Below are 16,737 nucleotides of genomic sequence, written 5' to 3'. Positions count from 1 at the left end.
CTACATATTCTTGCGTACATGTTTTCATTGACTCATGCTTTATTTCGCCGTTCCTGGGATATTTCATGATTCAATCCGTGTAGAACTTCTATGGTTTATCGATGAAAAGCTTTTTGAAGTGACTTTCAACAACTCTTTCATCGCCCACTGTTTTCCCAGCAAGAGGGTTCTGCTGAGATCAACATAAATGGTAGATAATGCGTAGATTAATTTTTTTTGCTACGCTTTGCTTGGTGTGTATTAACAAAATTTTTTATACATAGTATATTTTTAAACAGCTGTTCGTGTCCTTTTTCATGTCCTATTTCAAGAGCACCAAAATAAGTGAATGCTCAATAATTCATGATGATATAAACGTAGATTAAAAAAAACAATCCGAGGGGTTGTATCCGAGACACGACCGCTTAGGACTACGTAATTATTTTTTTTTTAATTCGTTGGTCTATCATTTCGGATATTATTTGCGAATACGTCGAAAGTTAATAAGTAACTCTTTAGTAAAAAGTGCCGGGGACCCTGAGAAGGTTTTATAAAGGGTGTGTCACATCAAATTGCATCACGGAAAAAACGCTGTAGAAATTTAATTTTTAGGAATTATATCTTCAGCTTTCGCTTATAATCAGATAAAAGTGTATAGATCACGTTGGCCATGCTTCACTGTCAATTTTTCGTAAATTTGGAAAAATGTCGTCGAACGAAAAAGAGCGTCGTGAATTAATCCTGCGCACTCATTTCGAGAATCCGGAGTTGTCACATCGGGACATCGGTAAGATGCTGGGAATCGTCCAATCCATGGTCAGCAGAGTACTAAAACGATACTTCGAGAACCTAACCATCGACCGGAAGGTTAAGAACGGCAAAAATGGATGCTCCGTCAGTGAAAAAGATCACAAGCGCGTAGTTAAGCAGGTAAACGGACAGGTTTACCTTAAGGAGTGCCTACAGAAGCGCTTACTACCACTATTGAAGCAGCACGAGGGCCCGACCATCTTCTGGCCGGATCTCGCTTCGTGCCACTATTCAAAGGACGTGTTGGAGTGGTACGAAGCCAACGGGGTCACCTTCGTGCCAAAGGAAATTAACCCGCCCAACGCGCCAGAGCTTCGCCCAATAGAGAAATATTGGGCGGACGAAGCAGGCCCTCCGGAAGAACCCAAAAGTTGTCAAATCGGAGGCGGACTTCAAGAGAAAATGGATTTCTGTTCAAAAAAAAAAACTACAACCTGACGTTGTACAGAACCTTATGGACGGGGTGAAGAGGAAGGTGCGAGCATACGGGCTTGGGCTCGAAGTATGAATAAAAAGAAAATGCCAAAAGTTGTTTAATAGTTTTTATTTTACTGTCTAAAATTTTCAAAAGGATCGGTCTACTGGGCGAATTTCTACAGCGTTTTTTCCGTAATGCAATTTGATGTGACACACCCTTTAGCTTGCGTGGTTTGTAGAATCATTTCGAGAAGCAACGATTCTTTCTTCTCTTTTCGAGAACAATAAACTAATTGATCATATGTCGCAATTTGTTTGTTTATATCAATGCACGCATTGCACTGAGTATTTAACGAAGAGGCATCTTCCGTGCATCGCCATTCAACAAGCATCAAACACGCGTCTAAGGCCGATTACACATTATCCGGTTTCTGCCGGACCGGTTTGAAACCCAAATGGCAAATTTCGACCGTACCAACCTCTTCATGGCGCCGTGATGCAGCCGTCTACTGCGACTACAATGTCCGGTGACCGGACAAGCATTATTCGCGATCACAGTAGTATAGTATCGACGTCTGGTGGAGACATCAGTTTGGGGAAGCAAATCATCCTCTATAAGATTATTAGACCTCAAAACAGTTTTAAGTTACTCAATTTTTTAATGAAAATTTTTACTTCATGTTATGTTATTACTTCAAACACGAAGTACTGACTTTTACTTAACCATTCTTGTATAATTTTCTTGATATTTTCACTAAAACTCATCATTATAATATAAAATCATTGTTAAACACAATTCTTGTTCAGGGATTTTTCCCTACTTGCAAAAGAACGTGTTACTTTATTACAAAACGAACATATTTCATCAGAAAATAATAATTTTCATTCATAATTTTTATTTTGTATATGAGTTTATTGCACCTGAAAATCCATTATAACTATCATTTCCCACAAGCGGCGCACGAAGCTCTATGCCATCAACATGAATTGACAGTTTTTTGTCATGCTGTTAGTATTAGTGCAATTCAGGCAATTTTTCGTCTCATGTAATAGTATGTGTGCACTATTGACGTTTGTTTGTTGATTTTGAAACCAGTTGATAATTTGCAAGTGATGTGGATGCTGAAATTTTTATTTCACTTCTTCAACAACTACCAGTGCTGTGGAACTAATTCTGTGATGCAAATTTCTGCTCAAAGAGAAGCAATGGTCACAGGTGCACGATGTCCTCATTGAGCATATTGCCACGGACTGTGTTATTAACGGTGAGTGGTGTTTTTCGACAAGCAGATCGAGTTATTTAATTAACCTCTATTTTGACGTGGGACTACGTCTAACCGGAATATATGGAGGGTAAAATGAAAACCTAAACACAGAACATGCAAGAAAAAATGAAAGATTTCGAATGCTTATAGCTCGAACATTTTGTACTGGATAGGAGAGATGTTTGCATCACTTGATAGGGAATATTTCTACGCATCTATCGCAACTAACAAAATGTTGTTTTTCATTAGATAAACAATTGAATAACTGTAAAATATTAGGCGTTATCTAAACGCCCTAACTGCATCGTTTTGATTGGCCCGATTTACGGTTTCCCTAACACAGCCATCAAAACCAAGCAGCCTAGGGGAAATCGGCATTGCAAATTCATACAAATCGGGGGTATTTTTGTTCCGATTGAAATGTGTTTCCCTAACACAGACTTCTAAACCGAGGTTTCTGCGGAAATCGGCTCTGCAAATAAATGCAAACTGCGAGTATTTTTGTCCTCGCTTGCCTTTGTGCAGAGTGGAATATGTCTGTCCTAACATGATCTTCTAAACTTAGGAACCTGGGAAAATCGTGCAGACACTAGAAGCGAATGAACTTCCCAGTTTCAAGCAAATTCGAGATTCGAGAAGTATGTACACTTTTGGGATGTAAACTTCAGAGGGAAATGTAAAATAAAATAATCGTTTGATAATTTTTTTTTTGTCTTTATTGGAAAGATTTTCAGCCTTAGGCTGGTTCATCAAACGTTTGATAATTCTTCCGTACATATATTTTGTTCTAGTCATCATACCAAACGTAAAAGGTCCGTCATTAAATTTACTTGTAACGAAGAACAATCAATCACAATAAATTAATTGACTTTACACGGCATTTGTTAATTTTTTTCACTCACAGAGCAAATATATTGAACTCAATTGAATTTGGAAACTGTTTCATTCAATCAAGAATTTAATCAATACAAACGAATGATTGCTAAGCTAAGGTAGTTCCACGTGAACCTTGCGGTTATATCATAGATATAACCCACTATTTTTTTTTGTTCACAGGCAACATTCCTTATTTGAAATTATTACTGAACGAGATCGGGGAGGTCAAACAAATCTCCAACTGGTTCATCGAGGGGCGGATTTTGAGCGACTTAATCGAGCTGAATGAGAAGGTTAGTTTTTGTTAATTTGAACACACTAAAAATAATTCTCTCGTCTAATATTCTTTGGGTATTCCAGTTTGACCTGACCCGGGACACGATCGACGACGAAACCGAGGCACTCAAGCCCAAACTGTCCTATATGTGCTCTGTGGTCAAAATGTTCCCATGCCCGACGCCAAAGCATCGGTTCTGTCAGAACGAAATTCCAGCTTATCTGATTCGGTCATTCTTTGCTCCGGATCCGCGTATTTATAGCTGTGATGCGAATTGGGCTCGAGAAGCTGCCATTGCCCCAGGATTACGTGCTCGAGGAATTGCGGCATATGTTGAGCGCGTTCTTGGACGAGGATCAGCGGAAGCAGCAATGGAATAGTGTTTGAACGAATTATGTTATTTTAATCGTAATTTTTTTTTTCTGTAATAATGAAATAAAAAACACTCTAAAATGAATAGATGTGCATACATTCTCTTGTAAGTAAATTCCAAAATAATCACAGGAAGTGAACACATTATACATATAAATAAATAGTGCCTCTAGCTTATTACGGAATGTTATTATTATTGGTTCATCAAATTGCACTTTTATCTAACCGTGTTTCTGAGACTGTTGAAAAAATATGTGGCAACAGAGCGTGTGAAATAAATCATGCTATTCGTGTATGCTCGGAAACAAAATAATTATGCGTATGAATGAGTAAACCGCAACTGGACTAGAGTTAGTTTTTGTAAACGTATTCTGAAGTGGGGCGGAAGTATTCACGATAGGTACGTTAAGAACGCCGTTATGATGCAGGATGTGCGTAATGTCCGTGAGGCCTGGTCTCACTTTGATCATGCTCATGTGTGCTACACTCCAACAATGGGCCTTATGTACTTTCCAAGGAACAAACATATGAGAACGCTCTTGGTTGCCGCAGCAGCTATGGGTTTAAGATTTTCCGTCTGCAGTCAGCTGCAAGTAACCGGAATATTTGAAGCAATGTTTACCTGTCAAATCCACTTATAAATAAATGCATGTATGTATTTGTGAGAGATGTACGGTTTTGTGTAGCACGAGGTCTCTTTCACATTGTTGTCCGGTTTTCCGTACAAACCCAGCGGCGCTTTTTGAAACCGGTCCGGCAGAAACCGGATAATGTGTAATCGCCCTAAGGGTGGGCTTAGACTAGTGATATATTCATGTGAAGAAATATGATGAGATTTATAGAAATCGTATCAACCGTTTACACTAGCGTGAACTTCTATAATGAATATATTCATATTTTCGGTGAATTTATTCACCTGAAGTAGAACTGCATCCAACTTAAGCGATTTCTCTCTAGTGAGAAATTCACAAGCGTTTACATATGGTGAATTTATTCAAGTTATATATACCTCGAATAAGTGTATCATATTTATTCTCACCCGTTTACACCTATTTTCACGTGAATAAATCCATCTATAGCTATAGATCTCCCTAATGTAAACCCGCCGTAACAGATGCACACAGTTGCAGCGATAAACTTCAAGTGAAATATTCGCTAGCGTTCACAGCTCGAGGGGAAACATAAAAAACAAAACGAGCATAATAAGCGATCTTTGTTGTTTTGGGCACAGAAAGATTCTAAGAATTTTCCTCAGAGGAGATGCAATACTTATACGCTAGCGACAGCTTACTTACTTCGCAAATATTCTCTTTTCGCTATCCCCCTTCGTTGTTTTTATTCTTCTTCTTCTTTTCCTTTATTTACGGAGACTTTAAATCCAACGATTCATCCGTCTCCGACTGTTTCTATTCTAGCGGCTGCATAAGTTGTTCGTTTTCGACAGCTCTGTTCGGGAAAGCACACAAATGGACAGAACAAATGTATGGGGAAATGGGAATGCTTGCAATTTTCATCAATTTAAACCATATACAGACTATGCGATTGTAATGTATAGCATTTCAAACAAATCTTAGAAAGCTTCCAATTCGATTGGTACGCAAATCGTTCAAATCCGTTCGCAGCAAAAATAGTTATTAACGTTAACTTTATTTCATAAAAACGTGACCTGTTTTCTGATTTGGCACCCTCAATGTAAGACAAAGTCCTACGTCAAAAAGAAACGATTTTGAGTGTTTTAGATTCAAATGCATAATGCATTTCTTTCACAGACTGATTAATTTGTTTTTAGTGTGTCTAATCGGATTGTGGCGAGAAACAGAGTGACGAATATGCTCAGTAGTTTTCCTTCGTGAGAACACCTGCTCATCTTTGGGGTGGTTTCCTAAGGTAGAGAGCGAGTGTATTTCCAGCTTGTTGCTCTTCACGAACACATTCGATCGAATGAGAGTTCTCAAAGAACCAAATTTTCTCTGTTGATATTACTCGAGATGGCACGGCAGTGTTTATATTTCTCCGCCATTCTTACCATAATTTTTATGCAATGATCCGGCAAAACCTTTTTCTTTGTACCTTGACTTTATTTTATATTTCCATATCATCTCATCGGGGAGTAAACAATCAGCGAAAGCCTCGTCAAGTCTGCACCTCATGTGACTGTCACCCCGCCTTTCATAGTCGCGATTCCACGAAGCAGTTCGCTGCCGATCACACTTATCATGCTGTTGCATATGATTCTCTAATCTCATATTCGGCGGTAGTGGAATGTGATCCAAAAGAATCTCCTCTCGCTCTCCGCTTCGCACTTACACACCGCATGCTGCCATCTGGACCACTCCGAATGTGGGTGTGTTGGCGGTTTTCGGCGCTGTCACGACGTTTAAGTCAACATAAATTTTGTTGGGGCAAATATTTAGCTAACTATGGCTCTCGCTCCCGAAATGAAATATTCACACATAAAACGACCGGACAGCGGTGTGCGTGTGTATGCGCGCGTAAGAGAGGAATCCTCCCAGTCCGGAGGAGGTGGGGGTGGTGGTTATTGCAAGAGTCTTTCTGATATTTCAAATCTCTTTTTTTTCGTGCGTTCTTTGCACCTGTTCACTGGTGTGCCGCGCTCATGCGATTTCATTCCTTTTTTGCCCTCGGTTATTTTTCACTGCCCGAAAAGCACCCGTTAATTTTTATTTATTTGCGATATATGTTTATGTCCTAAGCGCGCTATTCAGAGGCGAGCGAATTCGTGGAAGATGACGATGGGTGAACAGGTGATTGCTTCTGCGAAAATGTATGAAAAGGCATAACTTTTTCCGACGTAAGATTACGTCTATCTTTAAAGGGGCCAAATTAGGAAACATGTCACATTTCCATGAGATAGTTTCGATATTAATAACTTTTTTTGTTTGCTGCAAACCGGTTTTGATGATTTGATGTTTTTTGATGAAAATTGGAAGTATCCCTTGTTCCATTTATTAGTTCTTTGGTTTAAACAGAGTGGTTAATACCGAGCATCTAATGCAACGCCGAGCAGAGTTTTATATGCACATACCATTGTGAAGCCAAACATAACTAAGCATTGTGGACACTCAAGCGAAAAGTTAAAAGAATGGACACGACGTAGGACTACGAATTGTATTCGCTTGTCTATCACTCCGGATATGATTATAGAATACGACGAAACATTAGAATAATTTTCCATTAAACATGTTTGATGGCCCTGAAAAGAGCCGACAGTTTCCATTGTTCTGCAGAAGCAGGTGGCTATCGTTGGTTCAGTTGTCTTCCCCTCACGAGAAAAATACAATTTGATTTATTTAACCCTTTGCGGTCGTATTTAATGACTCGGCTGATTCAATAGAGATCACGGTCGTACAATCTAGTCAAACGACAAAACATACGACTGAGACGAGCGTTAAAATGTTAGGCTTGCCGTCTGAAATACGACCCAATGTGTTGCCAGCACAAAAGGTGGATCACTTATCCTATGACATTCCTCGCTGCTGCGCATTGGAATGCATCAATGTTGAATTCCTGCAGTAAATCCTGATTCAACAATTATCCATGCCACCAGCCAGGGCTCGGAAAATATTCAACTGAGGATAGTCAGGATACGACTATCGACTCCGCATTCAATTGGAAATGAGTTTTTGCTTCATCCAGCAGTTTCTGAGTCACACAACACAAAATCATTATTTTCATTACTCATATAAAAAAAATGAGAAAAAAAATTGATTCTTCCAGCTTTTCCAGTATTATTTTAGATTTTTTCCAGTTATTTTAAAAATTTGGTTGGCATCTATATCTAAAAATGTGATACAATCCAAATAGTAGCCTGATAGTAACCTCCTGCCACCGGATAAACAAAGATACGATTGCAAATATAGATCAAAACCATGGGGGGCCTTCTTAGCCACATTGGTTGCGCGTTCGCTTAGTAAGCGATTGATCGTGAGTTCAAAACTCAGGGCCCCCATTGACCATCTTAGTGTTGTTACAGAAAAACTACTTCCACGCAACAATCATCAGCGACGGAAATCCATCTACGTCTCTGCTCTGCAGGAAACATCGGGCTGCTGTTCTATTAATAACATATCAACCGGACAGCAGGTCAAAATATATTCTAATAATTCTAAAGAATATTCTTACGCCCAATATAGCAACTGTGTAATGTGCTATTTATAGATAGATTCAAAGACATGTTACATGTACACGATTAAAATTCGGCTCTATTGCAGCTTAAATGCTAATGAACCTAAATAAATAAAAAAGTGGGATATAATATAGTTCAAAACCTTAAAATGAGTGTTTTTATGCCAGCAACGCGATCAAGACGTTCATCAAAGGCGACTTCTCGAATTGACGATGCTATCGTGTCAAAAGATAATCAAAACCGAGGTTTATCAGCTACAGAAATTTCAAAACAAATAGAGTGAGTTTTCCAAACATGTGACACCTCATACAGTTCAAAGTTGACTTCATAAACAAGGTTTTGAGAGTCGCGTGGCACTTAAGAAACCATGGCTATCAGAGATGAAATTGAATAACGATTGAAGTGGACAAAACCACATTAATTGGACCATTGATGACTAGAAGATGGTAATTGGTCAGACGTATTCAAATAATGTTTTTGAGTCTGATGCTTGAAGCAACAGTCAAACATGGATGCATTATTACAACATCATAATTTGTCGATTTGCCAAACGACTCTACTATTTCAGGTAGAGTTGTGGTTTGGGGCTCGATGGCATCGTATGGCGTCGGAGAATCCGAATTCATTGACGAAATAATGACAAAAGAAGACAATGTGACAATGGAATCATGGACATATTAAAGTGATAGCTTCCAGCAAGTTCGTAAAAACTATAGCTTAGTTGTCGGTACACAATCCAGCAAGATGGAAATTTAAAGTATACCTCAAATCTGGTATAAAATTTGTTCATGGAGAAAAACTAGAGAAAGAAGAAATCACATTTCGAAGAATATCCGAAAACAAAGCCATATATTAAAAAAAAATTCTTCGAACTACATGGGTGAAAAGTCCCTGGATTTTTAATGAAAACGATCGGGCAAAGCTGTATTTATTCCTCAATATAGTTTACTTTGAGCGCATATAGGGAGTTTCCAACATTTCGATTCCCTTTCTGTAGTACAAAACGTCCACTCTTCGAAATATGCCCCAGTGCTACTCTACAGACTGCCTATTGGGATCAGGAGTGTGGTAATGGATCCACGTTTCATCCATTGTCACAAAACTTCGAAAGAAGTCCATTAGCAAACGCGGTACCCATCGCGCGGATAGCTTTTTCATGTCCAAAATGTAGCGCAAAGTGTATCCCACTCGTTCTTTTGAAATGCCTACGGCCTCGGCTAACTCACGTAACTTCACTTTACGATCGTTCGAAACAAGTTGACGCACTTGTTTTACAAATCCTGGATTCGTAGCCTCTTTTAGCCTTCCAGAGCGAAGTGCATCTACGGTGCTTGTAAGGTCCATTTTGAATTTACCAAACCACCGATAAACTGTTCTGGAAAGAGCAGAAGTGGAATAACATTTCGTCAACCACGGCATTGATTGTTCAGGAGTTTTCCTATCAAAAAACAATGAATAAAAACATCATTCCCAAACAAATAACCCACAAATTGAACTATTTAGCATCTTTTGCAGAACGGAAACAAACAACCCAAATCGATTGTGTTTGTGGTAACTATAGCAATGAACACAGCTTTCGCTTTCGGAAGATTTCTTCTTTTCATCCGACTTGCGAAGCCACTTTCAACTTGGAAGTCATACAGGAATTCGTAAAAACGGAATGATCGATCCTGAAGTCCCTAACAACCAGTAAACTAAAAAACAGCTCTATGTTAACACAGGCTCTCCCCAAGCCAACAAAAATCAGTTTATATATTTTACTTTGTTATTCGGACATCACTTTAGAATCCATCGTATTGTAGATAAATTTCAATAACTCTTCTGTGAGTGGTTTGGTAGCCCTGAAAAGCGCCAATTATTTTTTTGTTCTCACGATGCCGAAATGCCTTATTTTGTCGATGCACTTTTCTCTACAAACTGAATGCAGACAATGGTGTGTTGGATCGATTACACGAATACGATGAGTTACGGCTGTCCATTTTCAGAAAACTCGGTGATGATATTCAATGGTCTCAAAGTCCCTGAAAAATGTAGAATTTTTATCGTCCAATAGTTTTATCGGCTCCTTGATCAGTACGGAGAGATATCCAGATACGCACAATGCATCGGTTCAGTTGGATCGGTGTTTGCACTAGTCCAAGTCGTGCAAAACTATCGACCGATGAAATGTCTATTCCAATTCCATTTCGACCGTCTCCATCTCACATCGTCGCATCAACTAAATGGATTTCCAGAGTGTTGCCAGTATATATATGGTTTCAATAGCCTGTTTTCAAAGCAATTTTAAAGCTATTGAAACAAGTTTTCGGGTCAATAATTATCAATCATATAACTCTTGGACATTTTGTCTTTCGAATGAAATGATTATCATACCACTCCGTTTAGCCGGCAAAGAGGTATTAACGTTCAAAACCTTGCACTCCAGTGTCACTCTCTCGTTTTCGAAACTTTGAACACAGAAATGAAAGACGCAGTCCTACGTCAAAAATATGTAGTCAACGCCAGTGTCTTAGAATATCAACAAATATTCACGAGTAACGAATATGGTTTTGTTTCAGTGTAAATGACATTTTTCAGCTTGAAATACACTGCCAGAGATGCCAACCTTCCTAATTTATCAGGATTTTCCAGACTTTCTGGCGCACTCCCTGATATCCTGACGAACACTCGAGTTTGCCTGATTTTACTGAAATTGTCCTGATTTTTCCAGATTTTTGTAATTTTTACTTCATTGGAATCCAAATTATTCGTAATAAATACAATGATATCCCTGCCAAAATGTTCCTGATAGGAATTGAGAACTATCATAATTGCTCACATAAAATAAACTATTCGGTCCGCACTTGTTTGATGCTTACTTCTTGTTGATTAACTTCTGAATAGATCATCATTGATTAGTCTTTACATGTTCTGATATTACCACAAAAGCATGGCATTATAATATGAAATCATTATCAGACACAGTTTTTGTTCAACATTTTTCACTATTTTCTAAAAAACGAGTTTCTATTGCGTAGAATACATATTTGATACGGGAAAAAAATTCATTCGTCAATTATGATTTCCGTTTTATAATAACAGAACGCGAAGCTTAATGCCGCCAACGCGAATTGAATAAATTAACATTTAGGATATTTATTTATCTCACTTCTTACTTCAAGGGTGACAGCTCGTCTGTAAATATGTCATCCTTGGAGTAAGAAGTAATAGAAAAAAAGATCCACACTATCTTTGGCTGATTTTATATGTATAAAGCATAAGTATATGTACGACCGTACCACCAGCTGAACTAATCGAATATTGAATCTTCAGATTATCATGAGTTCGAGCCCTACAATGTTTTCTCAAGCGAAAAAAACTCGATACTATGGACAGCATAGAAAAAAAATCTTGAACAGTTTTCGACGAAAAAGCAATCATTCTCTGGAATGAAAAAAATATGCTGCGTGAAAACTGACGAATGATTGAGAAATAAAACAGTGCATATGAAATTGAAAACAAAACAAAAATTTTGCTTTTGATTTCCCAAAAATCAGCACGAACTTTCCGGACAACCCAATAATAGTTATCGTGATTTATCCTGATTTTTATTTTCATTCTTCCTGATTTTTAAAGATTTTAGTTGGCAACCATGCACACTGCCCTCATTATGTTGATGACAATAACAAACAAGTTCATTTTGTTCATATCATTGATGCATGAACAAATTTGCTATAATGAATGAATGCGGCATTGAGTGGGGTTCATATCTTCGCTGTTATTTATACTTTGAATATCAAAAGCAACAAATTGATATGCATCACATTCGAAACGATATTCGTTTTGGCATTGATTTTGAGTCAAAATTTAAAAATTAAACAATTAGTCAGGCTGGACCATTGAGAACAAAATCGCCAGAGTTCGATGAAACGAACTTTGCAAAAAATCGCGCAGGATTTTGTTTGGCGAGACGATAACAACGGCATAAATAAAAATCAATCGCACACAGCTGCCTTAGGTTATCCCATTAACGACCAAGCTGTAAAAATAATTTTTTTTGACGAAAGCCATTGGTGTAATTTGGATTATTGATGGTAAAGAAACCCCAATGTTCAAGAATAATTTTTTCCATTTTCCATTTTCTGGGAAATGACTGTTCGAAAAATCGAACATTGGCCGAAACCCGCACTTTTTTTTGCAAGCACAAACATACCGCGAACTGAAAATCAGTTCAATTACCAAATATACGGTATACGGTACAAATGCATCAATTTTATATTCACGAACGAACAAGCATAGGAGGATAGAGGCCTCTAAGTATAAACCTAAGGTAATACACCTAAGATGAGATGTGACATTCCTTATTTAATGTAATTTCAACTTATTACTGGCAGGCACATACTGTTGTTTTTATTGTTGGCCGTGGACAAATGTCTACGCTTAAGAATTATTTCTTTCTAAGAGTCCATTTCCCGAAAAAAAAACATTTTCCAATACCTGCAAAGTACCAAAATGATGCGAAAAAACAATGGAATCGAGGATTGGGTGGTTATTATTCGGTCCGGCGAAAGAATATTCACATCAGCAATCTCATTAAAACCCTCGTTATACGTACTGATCATTTCCTCCATCTCCTCTACACACGAAATTCTACGGGCCACCATTACCTAAGGTTATTACGTACAAAAAATCATACAGATTTTCAATAATATTTACTGAATTAATTGATATTTGCAAACATTCACAAATGAGAATGCAAAAACAAATGAAAAAACTTCCGTCTTCCAAAGTAAATGAACCAAAACGCGCTGCAGAGGTTAGATGTGTTGGTATTAATTCATCTGAAAAAAATGTTCGTTATACTGAAACCATATTTAATTTTTTCTTTAAAAATGGTATGAATTTGCTGAGACCCTCTGAAACAATTGGAGCGCTAAAGATTAACATCGATTTTCCATCAATGTTTCTCGATTTTTTCACCGACCTTCCACGATTTTCCCGTGCTACACCCACTATCTGTAGTAAATCCTCCCGTTCGCGGCATAAAACCCAATGGTCTCCCCAATTCCGAGGGAGAGCGCCAAGTTCTCTCTCTCTCTCTCGCTCTTCGTGCTCCCAGTCATGTGCGAATCCGTGCGCGCGTATTGGTGCTGCTCCACCGAGTCGTCGTATCGTCGTGGTGGTCGCCATCGAGTGGCGAGTTTTAGAGTGTAAAAGTCTTGCAAAATGATCACATCTATCAATGAGCAAAAGTACCGTATCGCGTTCGGTAGTGGTTCGCTGCAGCTGTGAAGTGACGGAGTGCTCTGTGTGTTGTGTGGCCTAGAGGGTTTACTTTTGAAGAAAGGGTCAAAGCCTATTTCACACATAGTAGTGGATGCTGAAAGTATCATAGTGCCAGGGGTCCTCTCACTGAAATCATTCGTCGCGAAACCTTGAACCAGGGGTTCCAAGTTGGCATTTCTGCTGTGTTTTTTTCTTCACGTCGGGGTAACACACCTAGGAACTTTCCTTCCTTGGAGTACACACTTCTGAGCCACACCAGTATCTTGCTCTCCCCGTTTCGGTTAATCCTGTTCGGTCGTTCGTATGAGAAGGTGCACCCTCCCAGCGCTTCATCACCTTCTGGGAAGGTGATATTCATGCGATTCTATGAGCGCGCTGATTGTCATCTCGACTGGTGAACTATCGACGTTTAATGTGAGAAACGTTCCGCAAGCAGTGTATGTTGTTTAATCCGGCAGTTCGAGGGCAAGTGGAGCGAATCTCATTCGAGCTCTGTTCTGATTTCATCTGGAGTTGAAATGAGATGTGTGAATTATTAGCTATGAACTGAAAGCATTCAGTGAAGTGCTGCAAAAAGCTTCAGTGGTAGCTGGGCAAATTCCTTACTCTGTGTATAGCAGTTTACCAAGAAGAAAGTGTAGTGACGGTGTGTTCATAGCACACACATTGGAAGCGTTTGTGAGAGAGCGAAGAACGGCGGTGGCAGTAATCGCTGATATCCCGATTAAGTCAAGCAAACCCACCGATGGATTGATAATCACAAATTTTTACGCAGCTACTGAAAAGATTGATTCATCGGCTTCATGCACAGACGAAGTGGAATCCGGCAGAACAACTAATTAATCTAGTAGAAAATTAAACATCGTGTAGTAGTGCAAGTTTTTGATAGTGTAACGCTCCTGCATTCTCTAGTTGTCCAAAAGCTGTTGACTTTTTCGTGTCTCGTCGATAATTATCAATGTTGGTAAACATGAGCAGAAACGCGTATAAGGGCAGCCTTTCAATCAGTGACAAACAGAACTTTTGGCAGTGAAATGCAATCAAGCAAAAGAACAGGTAAGCCAAAGTTAGAATGATGTTTTTTTATGATCTTCGGTCCGTCGATGTTCAAAATTTCTCCCTCTTCTCAAATGTATGCAAATCTGAAAAAAAACAGATAACAGTGCTATCCTGCATCCGGAAGTGGCTGCATAAAATGATTTCTTATCTCGCTTATCAGACAAGTAGGTCGAAACGAGCAAAATGCCTCCATACAGTCAATACGAGAAGCAAGAGAACGTGAAGTGATTTTTTTATAAATTCGTTTATTTTTACAGGCTCAGTTACATAAGTTTAAAGGAGCCGAAACAAAATTCGAACAAATTCGTATCTTTGGCTTGTGTACATGAGAATTATTGTAAATTTAGACATATCCATGTAAAGCTTATCCCTGAAGAATCTTCCGAATTGTTCGATGACATCTTATTGATGTTGTTCAACGTTCTTCAATACTTCTTGAGATGTCCTTTAATTATTGCCATGTAGTTTTTAGTTCTGGACAGTTTTGTGGATTTTATAATTCGACAAATGTTACTTTTCTCTTCTGAACAGATTCAAAGTGATAACATTACAAGGGCACTTCGATATAACTACCCTCTTTATAACGTACACATGGACGAATTTCATGTTAACTCGTCTTGGGAGTTGGCAGCACTATTTCAGATTGTAGTAAAATGTTGTGGGTGTGAAGACATTGGTCATTTGAGCATCTTTGCATACTTGAAATTTAAATAAAATTAGACTTCGTTTTTTTTCTTTATTTTTTACAAAAGTTTCTAATTCAAAAACTGTAATACAGGTCGGAGTCGATTATCCGACGTATGTTATTTTAGATTTTCGGTATTTTTTAATAATTTGTATAATAATTCCATATTGAATAGCTAATATAGGTATCAAATGAAAGGCTTGACTAGTAGAACACAGTTATTTATGAAAAATGCAAATCCAAAAAGGCCACCACAATAAGAGGGCGCCATATATATTTTTTTCACAACCAAATCAATATGTGTATTAAACGAAAGGGCTTGACTGGTAGAATACAGTAGATCATAAAAAATCCAAATCCAAGATGACCGCAGTTCCCAAATAAACAATCACTTTTTAGTGGTTCCATTCAGCTTGCCCTGTTTGTATGTATGTTTGAGTGTTTTGTAGCGTTGTCCCACATTAATAGAAAATTGGCCCCGTTCCTGTTGAATGATTGATCTGAAATTTGGAACATACATTTAATACTACTGTTATTATGAAACTGCGTATTCCATGATCTTGAAAAATTCAGTTTGGCCGCCGCTAAAAATGGCTGAATGGCTTGATTTGGAGAATACACTACACTATGAACAACATAAATTCGAAAAGGTCGCCGCCGCAAAATGGTCGACTATGTATTTTTTGCAATCCCCTCAATAATGGTATCAAATGAAATGATTTGACTAATAGAATACAGTATATCATCAAAATATTCCGAAAAAAGTTAAGTAGGAAATAAAAATAAAAAAAAAATTGAATGGTTTTAATGTAGAGAAGTATACTAATGATACAGGTAACTTACTAAAACCCAGAAAATAAAATAAGTAAAAAAACTTTTTAAGTTAAACGGTTTAATGTACTAAAAACTAGAAAATAATTAGACAAGTAGCAGTTAGTAGTTATCACATCCGTTCCTTCATCAATCTAGGGCAATGGTGAGACTAAAAAATTCGTGGGGTATATGATGAAACAACTGACTGTGGATAATGGAAATCCAACGTTTATTTCCTACCTAATTTTCTTCGGAATATTTTCATGATGTACTGTAAAATCATCAGTCAAATCATTTAATTTGATACCGATATTGAGGGGATTGCAAGAAATACATAGCCGACGATTTAGTGGCGGCGATCTTTTTGAATTTATGTTGTTTATTATGTTTCGTGTTCTCCAAGTCAAATCATCAGCCATTTTTTAACGACGACCAAATTGAATTTTCCAAGATCATGGAATCCGCAGTTTTATAATGAAAGTAGAAATCAATGTATGTTCCAAATTTCAGATTAATCAGTCAACAGGAACGGGTTCAATTTTCTATTAATGTGGGATAACCCTACAACCCTACAAGTGCAAATCATAACTATATTACTTTTACCGAGAGAAAATTCGTTTTTTTATGACTAAAATATATATAGGGCGCCAATTTGTGATGCCGGCCATCTTGGATTTGCATTTTTCATAAATAACTGTGTTCTACTAGTCAATCCCTTTCATTTGATATACATATTGATGGGGTTCTGAGAAAAAATGTCTAATCCGCCTTT

The 16,737-nt window shown here is 37.9% G+C and overlaps 1 protein-coding gene across 2 annotated transcripts in view; it reads left to right on the top strand.

The window, feature by feature from the left end:
- The first annotated feature begins 13,348 nt into the window (after positions 1-13,348).
- Positions 13,349-16,737, top strand: part of LOC129777142 (1-phosphatidylinositol 4,5-bisphosphate phosphodiesterase classes I and II) — a 339,666-nt gene continuing 336,277 nt past the window's right edge. For both annotated transcript variants that reach the window (XM_055783222.1, XM_055783221.1), the window contains exon 1: positions 13,349-14,464. The gene's annotated coding sequence lies outside the window, so the exon portion shown is untranslated. The remainder of the gene's footprint in view (positions 14,465-16,737) is intronic.

The sequence above is a fragment of the Toxorhynchites rutilus genome, chromosome 3, assembly GCF_029784135.1.
Source record: "Toxorhynchites rutilus septentrionalis strain SRP chromosome 3, ASM2978413v1, whole genome shotgun sequence".
Classification (NCBI taxonomy): domain Eukaryota; kingdom Metazoa; phylum Arthropoda; class Insecta; order Diptera; family Culicidae; genus Toxorhynchites; species Toxorhynchites rutilus.
The sequence above is the reverse complement of the archived record's forward strand: the minus strand, read 5'-3'. Positions and strand labels throughout refer to the sequence as shown.